This window comes from Pseudophryne corroboree, chromosome 4, assembly GCF_028390025.1.
Source record: "Pseudophryne corroboree isolate aPseCor3 chromosome 4, aPseCor3.hap2, whole genome shotgun sequence".
Classification (NCBI taxonomy): Eukaryota; Metazoa; Chordata; class Amphibia; order Anura; family Myobatrachidae; genus Pseudophryne; species Pseudophryne corroboree.
Genome location: NC_086447.1, coordinates 491,023,969 through 491,046,556, shown reverse-complemented (window position 1 = coordinate 491,046,556; position 22,588 = coordinate 491,023,969). Strand labels below are relative to the sequence as shown.

The following is a 22,588-nucleotide window of genomic DNA, read 5'->3' as shown; positions in this document are numbered from 1 at the left end:
GAGGGGTCTCGGCTTTACAACTTTGCCGAGCAGCTACTGGGTCAGGGGCAAACACGTTTGCAAAATTCTACAAATTTGATACCCTGGCTGAGGAGGACCTGGAGTTCTCTCATTCGGTGCTGCAGAGTCATCCGCACTCTCCCGCCCGTTTGGGAGCTTTGGTATAATCCCCATGGTCCTTACGGAGTTCCCAGCATCCACTAGGACGTCAGAGAAAATAAGAATTTACTCACCGGTAATTCTATTTCTCGTAGTCCGTAGTGGATGCTGGGCGCCCATCCCAAGTGCGGTTTATCTGCAATACTTGTACATAGTTATTGTTAACTAAATCGGGTTATTGTTGAGCCATCTGTTGAGAGGCTCTATTGTTTCATACTGTTAACTGGGTGTAGTATCACGAGTTGTACGGTGTGATTGGTGTGGCTGGTGTGAGTCTTACCCGGGATTCAAAATCCTTCCTTATTGTGTACGCTCGTCCGGGCACAGTACCTAACTGAGGCTTGGAGGAGGGTCATAGTGGGAGGAGCCAGTGCACACCAGGTAGTCTAAGATCTTTCTAGAGTGCCCAGCCTCCTTCGGAGCCCGCTATTCCCCATGGTCCTGACGGAGTTCCCAGCATCCACTACGGACTACGAGAAATAGAATTACCGGTGAGTAAATTCTTATTTTTTCCAGTTTGGCCACTTCCCGGGACTAGGATAATCTGGCTCTACAAGATTTATTTTGAGTTCTGCGGATTTACATGGACAAGACTTCTGCTGTCTTTGCTTGTACATTTATGATGCATATTCTAGAGAAGGGCGACCGGTACCAGACTGGGTGTCGGTGCATTCCGCTAGGGCAGTGGTGACCCCCTGGGCAGTACAGCAGGAAAGTTTGGCGGAACAGGTCTGTTGCACAGCTTCCTGTTTCTCTGTCCATGCATTTACTCATTTATAATGCTTTCATGTTTTGCCTCAGGCAACGCCCACTTTGGCCATACAGTTGTCCGGTCAGGCAGCCTGAGCGTTCCCTCCATTGACGGCGGCTATTGAATGTCCCATGGTCCAGTGTCCCATCGGCTTTGCTGAAAGAGAAAAGAGGATTTTTGCTCACTTTTCTCTGAAGCAGGCTATGGGACACTGCGTTCCCTCCCTCACGCTCAGTTGTGCGAGGTTTAAGTTCTTGATTGTCTTTTCTCTATGGCAGAGGTTCTCAAACGCGGTCCTCAAGGCACCCCAATGGTACAGGTTTTAAGTTTATCCATGCTTGGCCACAGATGACTTAATACCTCAGTCAATTTTGATTTAACCATCTATGCTGAGCCAAGGATATACCTAAAACCTGGACCGCTGGGGTGCCTTGAGGACCATGATTTAGAACCTTTGGCCTACGGATTTGTTTGGGTTACTGCTACTTCTTGCAGGGCTCTTTTAAAAGAAGTACTGTCATTGTGGGGGGGGCGGGCTTAGAACTAAAGTTACAGTTGTTTATGTGCAATCCCTTGGCCCAGTATCCCACGGCCTGCTTCAATGGTAAGTGCCCAAAAATCCTCTCTTGCGAATCTCTTATTAACTTATTTACTGGCATTGGTATATTCCAAGTGAGTATTGACTAAATTTTGATGGCGTGCTGGTTTCTTTCAGTTTGCTTAGTTTTTCAACGCTCTCTAAACATACAGTAGGCCTGATTCAGAGATATACGGAAGTACGACTGTTCCTTATTTGTACTGCATATGTGCAGAATAGATCTTGTACTGTGAGATCACTCACAGTTCTCCCAAAGCTGCAGCATGATTTACATGCTGCAGCAATTTGGGGTGGTAGGGGGCAGCAATAGGGTCCATGTTACAAACTGGCGATCCTGGGTGGGTTCTCAGATGACTGATATTAACGCAGACTGATCTGATGCTGCAGCATAAGCATATGTTTGCACAGTAGCTGTGTCTCCTGCGTCCATTTCTGAATCGGGCCCATAGAACGCAAAGGCTGTTGCAGACTTAGACATAGTACAGGACTTTAGATGGGTTAGCCGATATACACAGCTAAATAGTCTATTTGGGTACAAGAAGCATGAGAATAGGCACCCAGAATATCTCTGTTGATTGTCCATTAATTATAGCATTGCCCAAAACAGTTGAATACCCCCCAAAGAGTCTAGCTGTACATAGTATAAGCAAGAAAATAAAAACAAAACGTATAAAAATAGACCAATTATCTAACAGTTTATTTTAATATTGCTGTAAGAAAATATACTATATGTTTGGGGAGGATAAAATGTTTCATTGCAAGGGAGTAGGATTTCTGCGACTGGGAGAGGTAGGAAGGCTGATGGACCACGACTGGGAGAGGTAGGAGGCTGATGGACCACTTACCAGAAACACAATGTTGTGACTGCGGTGCTCTTATCCCATCCACTGGGTATATTGCAGTACTGATTTCCCACTGTACATACGATTAGTTTAATGACAAAGACGAGATAGGAATAGACAGTATACGGTGGTGAGCTAGTCGGTGTACAGTCAGGGCCTACCAGTTAGCTAGGATGGTACTAGCCGGGTGCTGAAAGAAGTGGGCCACCATTTAACTTAACCACCCACATATTTTAACCCCACTGGATGGGCCTTCCGCAAATTATCCAAGCCTTGCTCTTCGATTCCCAGCTCCTGCTCTGGCCTGTGTCATGAGGCCTCCATGATGTAGTAAGCAGGAAGTGCGGATTATGTGATATAATGTCCTGAAGTAGCAATGAAGTTGAACAAGTTCTTTGTTTTGTCAGGGGACTGCTAAGTACTATGTACATGGGTCTTCAACCTGCGGCCCTCCAGCTGCTGTGAAACTACCCATCCCAGCATGCCCTGTCTCAGTTTTAGCATGCCTTAATAGCAAAACTGTGGCAGGGCATGCTGGGACGTGTAGTTTCACAGCAGCTGGAGCATCGCAGGTTGAAGACCCATGATGTACAGTATGGACATCACATGCCGTAAATGCTTTGGAAAGTTGAATAATCAGCTGATCTGTCTCTTGCAGTGTGACTTTTCAGAGCTCTGTGTATGGGATATTAGAGAGATTAAAATTTGCACAAGTGCAGTATATTTGTTTTGTTCATTCACGTTTTATCTGTTGTGTCTGACATAAATTTTTTGAAAAAAAAAAATGAGTTCTAGACACCTATTTCAAGATCTGCAGGTCAGTCTACAAAATCTAGTTCTGCTTAATACTAATTTCTAAAAACAATACTGTCCCGGATCATTGCTTATGTGTTTTTTTTTTTTGTTTTTTTTTTATGACTCCACTTGTTTGCCGATTGAATGTAATGGTTTCTTTTAACCTAAACCCAGAAAAGGTTACTTCTCTGAGATGAGATAACTGTTTAAACATTTATGCAATAAATTACTTTCACCTTGAGGAAACCATTTCTTTGAACATTCAACTGTATAAATACATTGAATGTTAAATGTGAAAGCTATGAAATAGTATGTATGTATTTATTTTTTAAAAGTGATGGGACAACTTCAAACTGCAATCCCACATTTACTTTTTTTTTTCTCTATCGTCCTAGTGGATGCTGGGGTTCCTGAAAGGACCAGGGGAATAGCGGCTCCGCAGGAGACAGGGCACAAAAAGTAAAGCTTTTCCAGATCAGGTGGTGTGCACTGGCTCCTCCCCCTATGACCCTCCTCCAGACTCCAGTTAGATTTTTGTGCCCGGCCGAGAAGGGTGCAATTCTAGGTGGCTCTCATAAAGAGCTGCTTAGAGAAAGTTTAGCTTAGGTTTTTTATTTTACAGTGATTCCTGCTGGCAACAGGATCACTGCAACGAGGGACAGAGGGGAGAAGAAGTGAACTCACCTGCGTGCAGGATGGATTGGCTTCTTGGCTACTGGACATCAGCTCCAGAGGGACGATCACAGGTACAGCCTGGATGGTCACCGGAGCCGCGCCGCCGGCCCCCTTGCAGATGCTGAAGTAAGAAGAGGTCCAGAATCGGCGGCTGAAGACTCCTGCAGTCTTCTAAAGGTAGCGCACAGCACTGCAGCTGTGCGCCATTTTCCTCTCAGCACACTTCACACGCAGTCACTGAGGGTGCAGGGCGCTGGGGGGGGGCGCCCTGGGAGGCAAATGTAAACCTATATAAAGGCTAAAAATACCTCACATATAGCCCCCAGAGGCTATATGGAGATATTTAACCCCTGCCTGTATTCACAAAATAGCGGGAGACGAGCCCGCCGAAAAAGGGGCGGGGCCTATCTCCTCAGCACACGGCGCCATTTCCTCTCACAGCTCCGCTGGTCAGGACGGCTCCCAGGTCTCTCCCCTGCACTGCACTACAGAAACAGGGTAAAACAGAGAGGGGGGGCAAATTTAATGGCAATATCTTGATATATATAAAGCAGCTATAAGGGAGCACTTATTATAAGGCTATCCCTGTCATATATAGCGCTTTTTGGTGTGTGCTGGCAGACTCTCCCTCTGTCTCCCCAAAGGGCTAGTGGGTCCTGTCTTCGTTTAGAGCATTCCCTGTGTGTCTGCTGTGTGTCGGTACGTGTGTGTCGACATGTATGAGGACGATATTGGTGTGGAGGCGGAGCAATTGCCAAATATGGGGATGTCACCTCCTAGGGGGTCGACACCAGAATGGATGCCTTTATTTATGGAATTACGGGATAGTGTCAACACGCTAAAGCAGTCGTTTGACGACATGAGGCGGCCGGACAATCAATTAGTGCCTGTCCAGGCGCCTCAAACACCGTCAGGGGCTGTAAAACGCCCTTTGCCTCAGTCGGTCGACACAGACCCAGACACAGGCACTGATTCCAGTGGTGACGAATCAACCGTATTTTCCAGTAGGGCCACACGTTATATGATTTTGGCAATGAAGGAGGCGTTACATTTAGCTGATACTACAGGTACCACTAAACAGGGTATTATGTGGGGTGTGAAAAAACTACCTATAGTTTTTCCTGAATCAGAAGAATTAAATGACGTGTGTGATGAAGCGTGGGTTGCCCCTGATAAAAAGCTGATAATTTCAAAGAAATTATTGGCATTATACCCTTTCCCGCCAGAGGTTAGGGAGCGCTGGGAAACACCTCCTAGGGTGGACAAGGCGCTAACACGCTTATCAAAACAAGTGGCGTTACCTTCTCCTGAGACGGCCGCACTTAAAGATCCATCAGATAGGAGGATGGAAAATATCCAAAAAAGTATATACACACATGCAGGTGTTATACTACGACCAGCTATAGCGACTGCCTGGATGTGCAGTGCTGGGGTAGTTTGGTCAGAGTCCCTGATTGAAAATATTGATACCCTGGACAGGGACAATATTTTACTGTCGTTAGAACAAATAAAGGATGCATTTCTTTATATGCGTGATGCACAGAGGGATATCTGCACACTGGCATCACGGGTAAGTGCTATGTCCATTTCGGCCAGAAGAGCTTTATGGACGCGACAGTGGACAGGCGATGCGGATTCAAAACGGCATATGGAAGTTTTGCCGTATAAAGGGGAGGAGTTATTTGGAGTCGGTCTATCAGATTTGGTGGCCACGGCTACAGCCGGGAAATCCACCTTTCTACCTCAAGTCACTCCCCAACAGAAAAAGGCACCGACTTTTCAACCGCAGCCCTTTCGTTCCTTTAAAAATAAGAGAGCAAAGGGCTATTCATATCTGCCACGAGGCAGAGGTCGAGGGAAGAAACAGCAACAGGCAGCTCCTTCCCAGGAACAGAAGCCCTCCCCGGCTTCTACAAAAGCCTCAGCATGACGCTGGGGCTTCTCAAGCGGACTCGGGGACGGTGGGAGGTCGTCTCAAAAATTACAGCGCGCAGTGGGCTCACTCGCAGGTAGATCCCTGGATCCTGCAGATAATATCTCAGGGGTACAGGTTGGAATTAGAGACAGATCCACCTCGCCGTTTCCTGAAGTCTGCTTTACCAACGTCCCCTTCCGAAAGGGAGACGGTTTTGGAAGCCATTCACAAGCTGTACTCTCAGCAGGTAATAGTCAAGGTACCTCTTCTACAACAAGGGAAGGGGTATTATTCCACTCTATTTGTGGTACCGAAGCCGGATGGCTCGGTAAGGCCTATTCTAAATCTGAAGTCCTTGAACCTGTACATAAAGAAGTTCAAGTTCAAGATGGAGTCACTCAGAGCAGTGGTAGCGAACCTGGAAGAAGGGGACTTTATGGTATCCTTGGACATCAAGGATGCGTATCTCCACGTTCCAATTTACCCCTCACACCAGGGGTACCTCAGGTTCGTTGTACAAAACTGTCACTATCAGTTTCAGACGCTGCCGTTTGGTTTGTCCACGGCACCTCGGGTCTTTACAAAGGTAATGGCCGAGATGATGATTCTTCTTCGAAGAAAAGGCGTATTAATTATCCCATACTTGGACGATCTCCTAATAAGGGCAAGGTCCAGAGAACAGCTAGAGATGGGATTAGCAATATCTCAAGAGGTGCTAAAGCAGCACGGATGGATTCTGAATATTCCAAAATCCAAATTAATGCCGACAACTCGTCTGCTGTTCCTAGGGATGATTCTGGACACGGTTCAGAAAAAGGTTTTTCTTCCCGAGGAAAAAGCCAAGGAGTTATCCGACCTGGTCAGGAATCTCCTAAAACCAGGAAAGGTGTCTGTACATCAATGCACGCATCTTCAGATGCACCTGCGGATAACCCTGTCTCCAAGGACAAGGGTATCTCTTCTGTGGTGGTTGCAGAGGGCTCATCTATTGGAGGGCCACAGATTCGGCATACAGGATTGGATCCTGGTGACCACGGACGCCAGCCTGAGAGGCTGGGGAGCAGTCACACAAGGAAGAAACTTCCAGGGAGTGTGGTCGAGCCTGGAAAAGTCTCTTCACATAAACATTCTGGAACTAAGAGCAATCTACAATGCTCTAAGCGAGGCGGAACCTCTGCTTCAAGGAAGACCGGTGTTGATCCAGTCGGACAACATCACGGCAGTCGCCCATGTAAACAGACAGGGCGGCACAAGAAGCAGGAGTGCAATGGCAGAAGCTGCCAGGATCCTTCGCTGGGCGGAGAATCACGTGATAGCACTGTCAGCAGTGTTCATCCCGGGAGTGGACAACTGGGAAGCAGACTTCCTCAGCAGACACGATCTTCACCCGGGAGAGTGGGGACTTCATCCAGAAGTTTTCCACATGCTAATAAACCGTTGGGAAAGACCAATGGTGGACATGATGGCGTCTCGCCTCAACAAAAAACTGGACAGGTATTGCGCCAGGTCAAGAGATCCGCAGGCAATAGCTGTGGACGCGCTGGTAACACCTTGGGTGTACCAGTCGGTGTATGTGTTTCCTCCTCTGCCTCTCATACCAAAGGTATTGAGAATCATACGGCAAAGCGGAGTAAGAACGATACTAGTGGCTCCGGATTGGCCAAGAAGGTCTTGGTACCCGGAACTTCAAGAGATGGTCACGGACGATCCGTGGCCTCTACCTCTAAGACAGGACCTGCTTCAGCAGGGACCGTGTCTATTCCAAGACTTACCGCGGCTGCGTTTGACGGCATGGCGGTTGAACGCCAGATCCTAAAAGGAAAAGGCATTCCAGAAGAAGTCATTCCTACCTTGATTAAGGCAAGAAAGGAAGTCACCGCGAAGCATTATCACCGCATTTGGCGGAAATATGTTGCGTGGTGCGAGGATCGGAGTGCTCCGACGGAGGAATTTCAACTGGGTCGTTTCCTACATTTCCTGCAATCAGGATTGTCTATGGGTCTCAAATTGGGATCTATTAAGGTTCAAATTTCGGCCCTGTCAATATTCTTCCAAAAAGAATTGGCCTCAGTTCCTGAGGTCCAGACTTTTGTCAAAGGAGTACTGCATATACAGCCTCCTGTGGTGCCTCCGGTGGCACCGTGGGATCTAAATGTAGTTTTAGATTTCCTCAAATCCCATTGGTTTGAACCACAAAAAAAAATGTGGATTTGAAATATCTCACATGGAAAGTGACTATGTTACTGGCCCTGGCGTCCGCCAGGAGAGTATCTGAACTGGCGGCTTTATCTTATAAAAGCCCTTATTTAATTTTCCATTCGGATAGGGCAGAGCTGCGGACGCGTCCGCATTTTCTCCCTAAGGTGGTATCAGCGTTTCACCTGAACCAGCCTATTGTAGTGCCTGCGGCTACAAGCGACTTGGAGGACTCCAAGTTGTTGGACGTTGTCAGAGCTTTAAAAATATACATTTCAAGGACGGCTGGAGTCAGAAAATCTGACTCGCTGTTTATACTGTATGCACCCAACAAGTTGGGTGCGCCTGCTTCTAAGCAGTCGATTGCTCGTTGGATTTGTAACACAATTCAACTTGCACATTCTGTGGCAGGCCTGCCACAGCCTAAATCTGTTAAGGCCCATTCCACAAGGAAGGTGGGCTCATCTTGGGCGGCTGCCCGAGGGGTCTCGGCATTACAACTCTGCCGAGCAGCTACGTGGTCAGGGGAGAACACGTTTGTAAAATTCTACAAATTTGATACCCTGGCAAAGGAGGACCTGGAGTTCTCTCATTCGGTGCTGCAGAGTCATCCGCACTCTCCCGCCCGTTTGGGAGCTTTGGTATAATCCCCATGGTCCTTTCAGGAACCCCAGCATCCACTAGGACGATAGAGAAAATAAGAATTTACTTACCGATAATTCTATTTCTCGGAGTCCGTAGTGGATGCTGGGCGCCCATCCCAAGTGCGGATTATCTGCAATACTTGTACATAGTTATTGTTAACTAATTCGGGTTATTGTTTAGGGAGCCATCTTTCAGAGGCTCTTCTGTTATCATACTGTTAACTGGGTTTAGATCACAAGTTGTACGGTGTGATTGGTGTGGCTGGTATGAGTCTTACCCGGGATTCAAAATCCTCCCTTATTGTGTACGCTCGTCCGGGCACAGTACCTAACTGGAGTCTGGAGGAGGGTCATAGGGGGAGGAGCCAGTGCACACCACCTGATCTGGAAAAGCTTTACTTTTTGTGCCCTGTCTCCTGCGGAGCCGCTATTCCCCATGGTCCTTTCAGGAACCCCAGCATCCACTACGGACTCCGAGAAATAGAATTATCGGTAAGTAAATTCTTATTTTTTTTTTTTCAACTTAATGTATTTTATTTTTTTGTGTTTTAAGGATGGCTTCCTGTAACTGTCTTCTGTTTGCAAATTTTCAGCAGAGGAGTCTTATGGAGATTCTTTCTGCTGGAACTCGAAATTGCCTAGCGTGGGAGGAGCTCTAATGGTATTAATGGCTATATTGGTACCCATAACTTATTTTACAACCATGGTACTCCTCCAGATCAGTTTCATGCTTCATTGTATGTCAGCCATACTGATGCAGCGCTCAAGACTGTGTATTGCAGTGTAGGTAGGACTAGACAGAATTATTGTAATGAACAATGTTACATGTCCGTGAAATCAAAATACAGTAGCACATATGAAGTATGTTAGGAAAACAGAAAAAACGTAAGTGTAAATGCTGTTCTTCAGTCTCTGTCTGAAATCAGAGTTTAAAATATATATGTATGGTGTGACCAGAGTGCAGCATCCTGCAGCTCTGTCAACACCTTCTTACCCCCAGGAGTAAATAACCTTAGTGGAGCATTAATAGATGTGCGGATTTAGATAGAGGAAAGTTCGTCCTTTCTAATGCTGTTGAATACCTTCTCAGAGGAAAGTTCATCCTCTCTAATGCTGTTGAATACCTTCTCAGAGGAAAGTTCATCCTCTCTAATGCTGTTTAATACCTTCTCAGCCGGGTGCTGATAGAGGTATATTCTTGCCTCTCTACCGGTGCCCAATCCAAGGTCCCTTGTCCCTGCTGGTTTTTGGTTCCAGAGGGTGTATTCTCCTTGCGTGGGAGGTTCACAAATGCTTCATTGTAAAGATGGACCTGTTACGGGATAATGGTGGTGGGCAGAGACTGTATCCGGGTGATGGGTTGAACCCCAAATGTTTGACATGCATTAGGTTGACATGTAAAACGTACCACAATTGGTCAAGTGGTTGACATGAAACTGGTTGACACAAGGTTTTTTTTTTTCTTTAAAAGTTCATACTTCATCATCCATATGGACTACGATTAGGAATAGTAACACACAGCCTGAAACTTGGCAGGCGTAGCGGTACACTAATGGGGTTTTTAGTGGGGAAAAAGTGAAACCCCCACCATGTCGACCATTTGGGGGTCAACCTATAGACTGTAGACCTCTTTAATGGAGCTCTGTTGAGTTAAACGTAGTTGAGACATGATTTTGTTTTTTGTTAAGGATAAGAGTGCATCAGCACAGTTGAGGTGGTTGGTTGCAGTGGCAGCTCTTCCAGCCCTGAAACTAGTCCCCTGGAATAACATGAAGTTTTAAATTTGAATTAATGGTCTCCCTCACTAGCCACAACTCTGGCACAAATATTTGACAAACAAATGTTTCATACCTTTTTTTTTTTAAACACGTCTCGAAATCTGTTTATCCTCTATTTTCTTTGTAGTATCTGGTCATGAATACACCTGTGCCTGCTGTGAGCACCTGTGTCTCATATTTGACTTAACATGTTATTTTATTTACTCAAGGAAAATGAAAGCAAAAAACATTTCTGTGTTTGTGTTAATATACAAAGTAATGGGAACACCTGCAATTTCAACACAAAGGGTTTATTAATATGGTGTTTGGCTGCCATTTGATATAGCCTATAGAATTGACTGAAATAAATCCTGATCTTTTTGTGTGGGCATACTTTTCCATTCTTCTAACAGGAGAACTGAACGATGATAGCAGAGGGAATTTGCTTCTCATTCTTGCTTGCATAACTGACCACCGTAGCTCAATTTTTTGCAAGTCTGGCTATTCTGCTGTTAACTGGAGATGTCGATCTTTATGATGTACTTGAAACCAGCATAAAGCACACCTGTCTGCATCTTTTTTTTTTTTTTTTTTAAACTGTTGCTGGGGAAAATAATTGTGTGAGTGGATGCATCTGGTCACCTATGATGTTGGTAACATAACCACTGGCTTTAATAGGGTGTTAATGGAAGTTAAGGAATACCAGGATATTGTTGCGAAGACCATCACATCTCCATGTTCATGTGTTAGTACTAGGCCCTCAGGAATCTAGACCACGTAGCATTATGTGGCATATTAAACAACGAGTGATATTCTTGTTATCATTCATTACGATTGAAAAATGGTCCTCTAGCCAATCAGATCCTGTCATTTGTAAAACACGTCAGGAATAATCCACATATATTATCTTACTTGTGAAAGTGATTTCAAAGGCTTGTGTGCTGTTAGTATCTACAGAGTTGTAAATCTGTTTATCAGGATTGTTAATTGTTGGAGGGTCAAGGGTGAGAGATGCTTTTTGTCTTGAGTCTGTGTATAAAGCTGGGTACACGTTAGACGATATATTGGACGATTTGTCGTTTTGAGACTAGTTAGAGCAACAGATCGTCCACATGTCTAGTGCAGTGGTTCTCAAACTCGGTCCTCAGGACCCCACACGGGTCACGTTTTCCATGTCACCCAGCAGCTGCCCTGTATTATCACCAAGTGTCACATTTTAAAAATCTACAGGTGACCTGCAAAACATGAACCGTGTGGGGTCCCGAGGACCGTGTTTGAGAACCTGTGGTCTAGTGTGTATGCACTAGCGTGCTCCTGTGCATTGTTCATCGCATCTTAACTGCCTCCAGTGCATGCAGATCTGGAGATATTGTTCACGATTTTGTTCATATCTAGTGTTGTAGCCAACTCCTATCTATCCCAGATTTACACACCATATATGAATCCAAGGGTATATGTGGGCATTATACATAGTGTGACCACCCCTTGCCTTCAAAACCGCATCAATTCTTCTAGGTACACTTGCACATAGTTTTTGAAGTGACTCTGCAAGGATGTTGTTCCAAACATATTGATGGATTAACCACAGATCTCCTGTGGATGTACGCTTGGTCAAATCTTTCTGTCTCTTCATGTAATCCCAGACAGACTCTATGATGTCGAGATCAGTGCTCTGTGGGGGCCGTATCATCACTTCCAGGACACCTTGTTCTTCTTTACGCTGAAAGTAGTTCTTAATGACATTGGCTGTTTGTTTGGGTTCGTTGTCCTGCTGTAGAGTAAAATTGGAACCAATCAGCCTACCTGATTTGTATTGCATGGTGAATAAGTACCTGCCTGTATTTCTCAGCATTGAGGGCACCATTAATCCTGCCCATATCCACAACTCCATTTGCTGAAATGCAGCCCCAAACTTGGAAGGAACCTTCACCACGCTTCACTGTTGCCTGCAGACACTCATCATTGTACCACTCTCCAGTCCTTTGGCGACCAAACTGCCTTCTGTTACAACCAAATATTTCAAATTCTGACTCATCAGTCCAGGGCACCTGTTGGCATTTTTCTGCACGTCAGCTCCTATGCTTTTGTGCATAGTTGAGTCGCTTGACCTTTTTGCCACGTCAAAGGTATGGCTTTTTGGTCATAATCTTTCCATGACGACCACTTCTTGCAAAGACTTCCCTGAACATTAGATGGGCAGTGTTCTCCCCAGAAAACTTTTCCAGCTGGTTGGCATCAAGAAGTAGCCGAGTAGGGGCCCTCACATTAATATTGATTTAAACTTGATTTTTTTTTATATATTAATTTTCCTCTTCTTAGAGGCCCAGTCGTCTGCAGCTTTTTCATAAACAAAGTCTGCAGATACAGTCCACACAATGCTGGCACAATTATTTTTTAATTGGCTTTTCTCTTGTGTCCTAGAGGATGCTGGGGTCCACATTAGTACCATGGGGTATAGATGGGTCCACCAGGAGCCATTGGCACTTTAAGAGTTTGAGAGTGTGGGCTGGCTCCTCCCACTATGCCCCTCCTACCAGACTCAGTTTAGAAAATGTGCCCGGAGGAGCCGGTCACAGCTAGGGGAGCTCTCCTGAGCTTTCCTAAAGAAGTTTAGTTTAGAGTTTTTTATTTTACAGGGAGGCTGCTGGCAACAGCCTCCCTGCAGCGTGGGACTAAGGGGGGGAGCCAGTGTCCGCCCTGCGGGGTCTGAGCCGCTGACTGGACACTGAGCTCCAGAGGGGCTCATCGGTCTCCGCCGCAGGGGAACCGCTGACCCCAGCAGCATGCCGCTGACCCCTTACAGAGCTGAAGCAGTGGTGAGTTAGTCACCGACCCCCTTAGCAAGCGGGGGGTCGGTGTGAAGATGGTGGCAACAGGGGATGGAGCACGGTATTAACCGCGCTCCCGGACGGTACCAGAGGCACACTGTGCGGTGCTGCGAGGGGCGCCCTGGGCCAGCGCTTACCCCTCACACTAGTCAGCAAGCCTGTCTGGCCCCAGGGATCCCAGCCAGCACAACTCCTCAGACCAGTTTTCAAATTCAGAAGAGCGGGAAGACAGCGCCATGAAGGGGGCGGAGCTTCTCCTCAGAGCGGACCCTGCAGCGTTCCAGCGCCATTTTCCTGCATGCTGATAGCTGAAGGAAGATCCTGGTCCCTCCAAAGCTGCTCCAGATTACTGAAATACGGTACCAGGGGGTTGTAGAAGGGAGGGGAGGCTGATTGTTTGACTTTGTGTCCTATTAGGGAGCACAAGTCAGCGCTGAAAAGGGGTTTTCTCCTTGTGTAAAGCGCTGGTGTGGGTTGGCTCCAATCTCTCTCTCTCTCTCTCTCTCTCTCTCTCTCTCTCTCTCTCTCTCTCTCTCTCTCTCTCTCTCTCTCTCTCTCTCTCTCGCCATTCTTGGGGGGCGGTGAAACTCTGTCTTACCCCATCCTGTGTGTGTGTGTGGTGTGTTTGGTGGTCACCAGATGTCCAGAGATAGTGTCATATGCTGCAGAGGATTTATCCTCCCAGGATGATCCCATTCCATGTAATCAGGCTAGCACTGGTTTAGCACAGATTCCAGCAAGGGAACCAGAGTGGTTTTCCTCTATCAAGACTTGGATTTCTCAGATTTCTGACAGGGTTGCCAGAAATGAATCTGCAACCCAGGTATTGCAGTCCTCTATGGCTGTGTGGCCCTTGTCAGGTACAGGCTCCCTGCATCGAGGGACTGGGGAGAGAGGAGCAGACCTACTTAAATGATAGGATCTGCTTCCTCGGCTACTGGCCACCATTAGCTCCAGAGGGGGTGAACACAGGTTCGTCCTGGGCGTCCACCCCCGGAGCCACGCCACCGTTCTCCTCACAGAGCCAGAAGAACAGAAGCAAGAAGACGTCTCAGGCGGCAGAAGCCTTCAGCGGCTTCACTGAGGTAACGCACAGCACCGCAGCTGTGCGTCACTGCTCCACACACCTCACACACTCCGGTCACTATATGGGTGCAGGGCGCAGGGGGGGGCGCCCTGGGCAGCAATAATAACACCTCAAAACATGGCAAAAAGATATATACATGTACAGCTGGGCACTGTACATGTATATAAAAGAGCCCCCGCCATTTTTACACAAATTTGAGCGGGACCGAAGCCCGCCGCCGAGGGGGCGGGGCTTCTCCCTCAGCACTCACCAGCGCCATTTTTCTCTCCAGAACGCTGAGAGGAAGCTCCCTGGACTCTCCCCTGCTTACACATGGTAAGGGGTGTTTAAAAGAGAGGGGGGGGGGGCACATAATTGGCGGATAAGATATTATACAGCGCTGCTGGGGAAAAACATTTTGTGTTGGTCTCCAGGGTCATTGCGCTGGGGTGTGTGCTGGCATACTCTCTCTTTGTCTCTCCAAAGGGCCTTAAAGGGGATACTGTCTTCAGAAAAGATGTTCCCTGTGTGTATGAAGTGTGTCGGTACGTGTGTGTCGACATGTTTGACGAGGAAGGCTCGCTTAATGTGGAGGGGGAGTGTTTGAATGTCAGGTCGCCGTCGGCAACGCAGACACCGGACTGGGTGGATATGCTGAATGTCTTAAACGCAAATGTGAATCTCCTGCATAAAAGGTTAGACAAGGCTGAGGCTAGGGATCAGTCAGGTAGCCAGACCGTGCCTGTCCCTGTGGCGCCAGGACTTTCAGGGTCTCAAAAGCTCCCCATATCCCAGGTCGCTGACACAGATACTGACACAGATACTGACTCCAGTGTCGACTATGAGGATGCAAAATTACAGCCGAAGGTGGCAAAGGGTATTCGATACATGATTATTGCCATAAAAGAGGTTTTGCATATCACTGAGGAACCCCTTGTCCCTGACACGAGGGTTCACATGTATAAAGGGAAAAAGCCTGAGGTCACGTTTCCGTCCTCATTTGAGCTAAGCGAATTGTGCGAAAAGGCTTGGGAGTCTCCGGATAGGAGACTACATGTTCCCAAAAGGATTCTTATGGCGTATCCTTTTCCACAGACGGATAGGATACGATGGGAATCTTCGCCTAAAGTAGACAAGGCACTGACACGCTTATCCAAGAAGGTGGCGCTGCCTTCTCCGGATACTGCTTCCCTCAAGGATCCTGCTGATCGCAAGCAGGAAATTACCATGAAGCACATTTACACACATTCAGGAACTATCGTTAGACCGGCCATGGCGTCTGCCTGGGTTTGTAGTGCTGTCGTGGCATGGGCAGACTCCTTATCTACGGAGATTGACACCTTAGATAGGGATACCATTCTAATGACCATTGAGCATATCGGAGATGCTGCCTTGTATATGAGGGATGCTCGGAGAGACATTTGTTTACTAAGCTCCAGAATAAACGCTATGTCTATTTCTGCTAGGTGACTCTTGTGGACCCGACAGTGGACGGGAGACGCCGACTCAAAGCGGCATATGGAGTCATTGCCTTACAAGGGGGAGGAGTTGTTTGGAGAAGGCCTCTCGGACCTTGTCTCTACTGCTACGGCCGGTAAATCGAATTTTTTACCTTATGTTCCCCCGCAGCATGCTAAGAAGGTACCGCATTATCAAATGCAGTCCTTTCGTTCCAATAAAAGCAAGAAGGTACGAGGATCGTCCTTTGTTGCCAGAGGTAAAAGCTGCACTCGGCTAGTTCCCAAGAGCAGAAGTCCTCCCCTACTCTCGCAAAGTCCACCGCATGACGCTGGGGCTTTCCGGGGGGGGGGGGGGGGGGGGGGGTTAGATCAAGTGGGGGCACGTCTTCGTCTGCTCAGCCACGTCTGGGTTCTCTCACAGGTGGATCCCTGGGCAATAGAGATTGTTTCCCAGGGATACAGACTGGAATTCGAAGACATGCCTCCTTGCCGGTTTTTCACATCGGCTCTGCCGGCTTCCCCGTCGGAGAGGGAGCTGGTGTTAGCTGCAATTCACAAATTGTACATTCAACAGGTGATAGTCAAAGTTCCTCATCTCCAGCAAGGAGAGGGTTATTATTCATCCCTGTTTGTGGTACCGAAACCGGACGGTTCGGTCTGACCCATTTTAAATCTGAAATCCCTGAACCTGTACTTGAAGAGGTTCAAGTTCAAAATGGAGTTGCTCAGAGCGGTCATCGCCAGCCTGGAGGGAGGGGATTGGATGGTGTCCCTGGACATAAAGGATGCGTACCTTCATGTTCCGATTTTCCCTCCTCACCAGGTGTTCCTGAGATTTGCAGTACAGGACTGTCACTACCAATTTCAGACGTTGCCTTTTGGTCTTTCCACGGCCCTGAGAATTTTCACCAAGGTAATGGTGGAAATGATGGTGCTCCTGCGCAGGCAGGGCGTCACAATTATCCCGTACTTGGACGATCTCCTCATAAAGGCGAGATCTCGGGAGAAGTTGCTGGACAGCGTGTCTCTGTCCGTGAAGACATTGCAGAGGCACGGCTGGATTCTCAACTTACCGAAATCCCAGCTAGTCCCTGCAACGCGTCTGCCCTTTTTGGGCCTGATTCTAGACACAGACCAAAAGAGTTTTTCTTCCAGTGGAGAAGGCTCAGGAGCTCGTAGCTCTGGTCAGGAACCCATTGAAGCCAAAAAAGGTTTCAGTGCATCATTGCACGAGGGTTCTGGGGAAGATGGTGGCTTCATACGAGGCCATCCCCTTCGGCAGGTTCCATGCAAGGACCTTTCAATGGGACCTATTGAACAAATGGTCCGGGTCCCATCTACACATGCAAAAACGGATCACCCTGTCTCCCAGGGCCAGGGTGTCTCTCCTGTGGTGGCTGCGCAGTGCTCACCTTCTGGAGGGTCGCAGGTTCGGCATTCAGGACTGGGTCCTGGTGACTACGGACGCGAGCCTCCGAGGTTGGGGAGCTGTCGCACTAGGAAGAAATTTCCAGAGTCTCTTGTCAAGCCTAGAGACTGGTCTCCACATCAATGTCCTGGAGTTGAGGGCCATATACAATGCCCTACGCCAAGCGGAGGAATGGCTTCGGAACAAACCGGTTCTGATTCAGTCAGACAATGTCACGGCAGTGGCTCATGTAAACCGCCAAGGCGGCACAAGGAGCAGAGTGGCCATGACAGAGGCGACCAGGATCCTACGCTGGGCGGAAGGCCATGTAAGCGCACTATCAGCAGTGTTCATCCCGGGGGTGGACAACTGGGAGGCGGACTTTCTCAGCGGGCACGACCTGCATCCGGGAGAGTGGGGACTTCATCAAGAAGTCTTCACACAGATCACGGATCGGTGGGGACTGCCTCAGATAGACATGATGGCGTCCCGCCTCAACAAAAAGCTAAAGAGGTATTGCGCCAGGTCAAGAGACCCTCAGGTGGTTGCGGTAGACGCTCTGGTGACACCTTGGGTGTTCAGATCGGTGTTTCCTCCTCTACCTCTCATACCCAAGGTGTTGAAGATAATAAGAATAAGAAGGGTCAGAACAATCCTCATTGTTCCAGATTGGCCAAGGAGGACTTGGTATCCGGATCAGCAAGAGTTGCTCACAGAAGATCCGTGGCCTCTTCCTCTAAGGCAGCACCTGCTGCAGCAGGGGCCCTGTCTGTTCCAAGACTTACCGCGGCTGCGTTTGACGGCATGGCGGTTGAACGCCGGATCCTAGCGGAAAAAGGGATTCCGGAGGAGGTCATTCCTACCCTGATCAAGGCTAGGAAGGACGTGACGTCGAAACATTATCACCGTATATGGCGAAAATATGTTTCATGGTGTGAGGCCAGAACTGCTCCTACGGAGGAGTTCCAGTTAGGCTGTCTGCTTCACTTCCTTCAAACAGGAGTGAATTTGGGCCTAAAATTAGGGTCCATAAAGGTTCAAATTTCGGCCTTATCCATTTTCTTTCAAAGAGAATTCGCTTCTCTTCCTGAAGTACAGACTTTTGTGAAGGGCGTGCTGCATATTCAGCCTCCCTTTGTACCTCCGGTGGCGCCTTGGGACCTTAACGTGGTATTAAGTTTCCTCAAGTCACCTTGGTTTGAACCACTCAAAACAGTAGAGTTGAAATACCTCACTTGGAAAGTGGTCATGTTGTTGGCGTTAGCTTCTGCAAGGCAGGTTTCGGAATTGGCGGCTTTATCATATAAAAGCCCATACCTGATTTTTCAAGTGGATAGGGCAAAGTTGAGGACTCGTCCTCAATTTCTGCCCAAGGTGGTCTCATCTTTTCATATGAACCAACCTATTGTCGTGCCTGTGGCTACACAGGACTTGGAGGATTCCGAGTCCCTGGATGTGGTCAGGGCTTTGAAGATTTATGTGACCAGAACGGCTAGGATGAGGAAGACCGAAGCTCTGTTTGTTCTGTATGCGGCCAACAAGGTTGGCGCTCCTGCTTCAAAGCAGACTATTGCTCGCTGGATCTGTAACACGATTCAGCAGGCGCATTCTTCGACAGGATTGCCATTGCCTAAATCGATTAAGGCCCATTTCACTAGGAAGGTGGGCTCTTCTTGGGCGGCTGCCCGAGGGGTCTTGGCACTACAACTGTGCCGAGCTGCTACTTGGTCGGGGTCACACACCTTTGCAAAGTTCTATAAGTTTGATACCCTGGCTGAGGAGGACCTCCTGTTTGCTCAATCGGTGCTGCAGAGTCATCCGCACTCTCCCGCCCGTTTGGGAGCTTTGGTATAATCCCCATGGTCCTTACGGAGTCCCCAGCATCCTCTAGGACGTTAGAGAAAATAAGATTTTACTTACCGGTAAATCTATTTCTCGTAGTCCGTAGAGGATGCTGGGCGCCCGTCCCAAGTGCGGACTTCTACTGCAAGACTTGTATATAGTTATTGCTTACATAAGGGTTATGTTATAGTTGATCGGGTTTGAACCGAGGCTATGTTATTGTTCATACTGTTAACTGGGTAGTTTATCACAAGTTATACGGTGTGATTGGTGTGGCTGGTATGAATCTCGCCCTTAGATTTACAAAAATCCTTTCCTCGTACTGTTCATCTCCTCTGGGCACAGTTTCTCTAACTGAGGTCTGGAGGAGGGACATAGAGGGAGGAGCCAGTGCACACCCAGAATCCAAAGCTTTCTTAAAGTGCCCTATCTCCTGCGGAGCCCGTCTATTCCCCATGGTCCTTACGGAGTCCCCAGCATCCTCTACGGACTACGAGAAATAGATTTACCGGTAAGTAAAATCTTATTTTACGCAACATTCATGATTCTGCAGGTTTTATGGTAGAATCCATGAAAGACCTGGGTTCCATGGCTGCGGGAATTTTCTTCCATGTCTGTTTCAGCTCGTCCGGGACTGTGGCTCCGCCAGTGTTCGCCCGATGCGGAATCCAGAAGAAGTGTGGAGTCGCTGCCCTATACAGGCCAGGCTCTCTTTGGGGAGCGGGTAAGTGTCCATATCTCCCCTCAGCAGCACCTGCTCCACAGAGATCCTTCTCCTTAGCTACGCAGCAATCCTTTCGGCCCAACAAGACCAGAAAGGCCAAATCATCAGGGGAGGTAAGGTTAAATCCAAGAATCCTGCCGCCACAGGTTCCCAAGAACAAAAGCTTGCTTCAGGTACCCCAAAGTCCTCCGCATGACGGTGGACGGGAAGGCCCGGAGATGGGGCCTGTGGGAGCGAGACTTAGACAGTTCAGTCATGTCTGGGTATCGTCCGGCCTGGATCAATCGGTGGTAGATATTGTATCTCAGGGATACAGGCTGGAATTTCAAAGTCTCCCTCCTCATCGTTTGTTCAAGTCTGGCTTACCGACTCTGTTGGAGGACAGCACAGTGCTTCTAGAAACTGTCCAAAAGCTGGTGGAGGCACAAGTCATTGTGCCGGTACCACCGCACATGCTGACAAAGGGTTATTATTCAAACCTTTTCGTGGTACCGAAACCTGATGGTTAGGTCAGACCCATTCTGAACCTAAAATCATTGAACCCTTTTCTAAAGGAGTTCAAGTTCAAGATGGAGTCTCTCAGGGCGGTAATATCAGGTCTGGAAGAGGGGGAATTCCTGGTATCACTGGATATCAAGGATGTGTACCTTCACATCCCGATCTGGCTGCCTCATCAGGCTTATCTCCGTTTCGCGTTACTGGACTATCATTTTCAGTTCCAGGCCCGCCATTCGACCTCTCCACAGCACCAAGGGTGTTAACCAAGGTGATGGCAGAAATGATGATGCTACTTCGCGAGCAGGGTGTGAACATCATTCCTTATCTGGACGATCGCCTGATAAAAGCATCGTCCAGGGAAAAGCTGCTGCAGTCCATTGTTCTCACAACACGGCTGCTTCAGAGTCACGGGTGGATTCTGAATTTTCCGAAGTCACATTTGGAACCCACCCAGAGTGTTTCTTCCGCGGGACAAGGCGTTGGGGATCCAATCCATGGTCCGGGATGTCTTGAAGCCACCCCAGGTGTTGGTACATCAATGCATACGCCTATTGGTAAAGATGGTGGCCTCTTACGAGGCTCTCCAGTACGGGAGGTTTCATGCTCGTACCTTCCAACTGGACCTCCTGGACAAGTGGTCGGGATCCCACCTCCACATGCATCAGAGAATTCGTCTGTCGCCAAGGGCAAGGATTTCACTCCTCTGGTGGCTTCAATTGCCTCACCTCCTGGAAGGCCGCAGGTTCGTGATTCAGGACTGGGTCCTGCTAACAACGGATGCGAGCCTTCGGGGCTGGGGAGCAGTCACTTAAGGGGTGACCTTCCAAGGACGGTGGTCAAGCCTGGAAGCCGGCCTGCCCATCAACATTCTGGAACTAAGATACGTCTACAACGGTCTTCTTCAGGCGGCCCTCTTCTATAAAAACAGGGCCATTCAAGTGCAGTCAGACAACGTAACAACAGTGGCTTACATAAATCGACAGGGCGGAACGAAGAGCAGAGCGGCAATGTCAGAGGTAACAAGAATACTCCTCTAGATGGAAAAGCACGCGCTGGTGCTGTCAGCCATCTTCATTCCGGGAGTAGACAACTGGGAAGCAGACTTCCTCAGTAGACACGATCTCTATCCGGGAGAGTGGGGTCTCCATCCGGAGGTGTTCAAGGAGGTAACAGATCTTTGGGGCCTACCCCAAATAGACATGATGGCCTCTCGTCTCAACAAGAAGCTTCGGCGTTATTGTTCCAGGTCGAGGGACCCACAGGCAGTGGCGGTGGACGCCCTGGTGTCTCCGTGGATGTTCCAGTCAGTGTACGTGTTTCCACCTCTCCCACTGATCCCAAGAATCCTAAAGCTCATAAGGAGAACAAGGGTTCAAGCGATTCTCATTGCCCCAGACTGGCCAAGAAGGGCTTGGTACGTGGACCTTCTGAATCTACTGCAAGAAGAGCAGAGGCCTCTTCCTCTTCGAGAGGACCTGTTGCAGCAGGGGCCGTTCGCCTATCAATACTTACCGCGGCTACGTTTGATGGCATGGAAGTTGAGCGCCTGATTCTTGCTCGGAAGGTTATTCCGAAAGAAGTGATTCCTACCCTGATACAGACTAGGAAATGGGTAACGTCTAAACATTACCATCGTATTTGGAAGAAATATGTCTCTTGGTGTGAGTCCAAGAAGTTTCCTGCCGTGGAATTTCAACTGGGACGTTTCCTTCTCTTCCTGCAGGCAGGAGTGGATATGGGGCAGAGATTGGGATCTGTAAAGGTCCAGATTTCAGCCCCGTCCCTTTTCTTTCAGAAGCAATTAGCTGCCCTACCTGAGGTTCAGTCCTTTTTGAAGGGAGTTCTGCATATCCAACCTCCCTTTGTACCGCCTACGGCGCCATGGGATCTTAACGTGGTGTTGCAGTTTCTCCAGTCGGATTGGTTTGAGCCTCTACAGGAGGTGGAGCTCAAATTTCTTTCATAGAAGGCGGTCACTTTGTTGGCCTTAGCTTCTGCTAGGCGTATTTCTGAGTTGGGGGCTTTGTCATGCAAAAGCCCTTACTTGATCTTCCATGAGGATAGAGCTGAGCTCCGGACTCGTCAGCAGTTCCTTCCAAAGGGTGTGTCGGCATTTCATATCAACCAGCCTATTGTGGTGCCAGTGGCTACTGACTCCTCAATTACTTCAAAGTCCTTGGATGTCATGAGGGCTCTGAAGATTTATGTGAAAAGAACCTCTCGTCAGAGGAAGTCGGACTCTCTCTTTGTCCTATACGATCCCAAGAAGATTGGGTATCCTGCTACTAAGCAGTCTATTTCTCGCTGGATTAGGTTCACTATCCAGCATGCCTATTCTATGGCAGGACTGCCGTGTCCAAAATCTGTTTAAGGCCCACTCGACTCGTAAGGAGGGGTCTTCCTGGGCGGCTGCCCGGGGTGTCTCGGCAA

General features: G+C 48.3%; 1 protein-coding gene across 2 annotated transcripts in view; it reads left to right on the top strand.

Annotated features, from left to right (window-relative positions):
• WASF1 (WASP family member 1) overlaps positions 1 to 22,588 on the top strand; it is a 297,726-nt gene that overhangs the window by 13,427 nt on the left and 261,711 nt on the right. The window lies entirely within an intron of this gene.